Genomic DNA, 1069 nt, shown 5'->3' with positions numbered 1-1069 from the left:
TGTAGTGAACCTGATCTGACCCTGATCTGACCCTGATGACCTCAAATCTATCAGATGGACAGAGACTGTTATTTCATTGATCTGAATACAGTTTGAGCCATCTGGTGACTCTCTTTCTTGAATTAATCAAGCAGAAAAGACAATTTTTATAATCATCACTGTTTTACAAATGTTTGATAATCAAATTGTGTTAGTTCACTCAAAGTTACAGGTTGAAGAGAACTACTCATTTTTATTTTACATAAACAGTAAGTAATGATTTTTATTCCTCATTCAAAGAAGAAATCAGGTTAATATGCATTTCTTGATTTTTCTGTCTGCAATGTAAGTATGTTAAAGGTCGGTTTTCGGTCAACTAAAATGTTTACCGAGAAAGATGTCATGTTTAAACTTTTGCAGAAGATTATAAGTGTGAGACTCCACGAAGTCTGAAGTCCTACAATAATCTTTCTGTTCGTTACTAAACAATCCTTGATTTTTAATAACATCTTACATCATACACCACACCTCTATTCCTGGTCCATCGACCAATCAAAAGCTCTCAAATGACCCGGAAGTCGACCCATTTAAAATGTGGCAACTTCCCAGTTCATGCAAGGAGTTGAAAGAGTTGAAGAGGCTGAAGGAGTTGCAAGAAGCTGAGACGCTGAGTTGCTGGAGTTTGTTGGTTGCTGCACTCAGAAATGAGTTCAACTAGAGAGCGCACAGAGTGATGGAGTTAGAGCTCTTGGATGCAGACGCGTTCAGGATGATCCAGAGACGTTTTGGAATTATAATTTCTGTTTGAACACCACGCACGACTCTCGAAGGATTTCAGCTGCTCTCAACGGAGACGCTGAAAAAGTCTGAAGGATTCTATACCGACATTGAGTCATCGTCAACCAGGTAACAGTTTCTTCTTCGACTAAAGTGTACCGGAAGCAAGCTGAGATCTGATGGAGCGTGCACGTTCTGGTCATAACAGATTAATTCCCTCACATATCTCTCTGTAAGATAAATCTCCACTTCATCTTAAACTCTGCTTTCTCAAATTCAGTACAGATATTTTAGAAATATCTGAAGCAAAGTC

This window comes from Nematolebias whitei, chromosome 15 (assembly GCF_014905685.2).
Source record: "Nematolebias whitei isolate Nwh7 chromosome 15, NemWhi1, whole genome shotgun sequence".
Taxonomy (NCBI): Eukaryota; Metazoa; Chordata; class Actinopteri; order Cyprinodontiformes; family Rivulidae; genus Nematolebias; species Nematolebias whitei.
Note: the sequence above shows the minus strand (reverse complement) of the source record.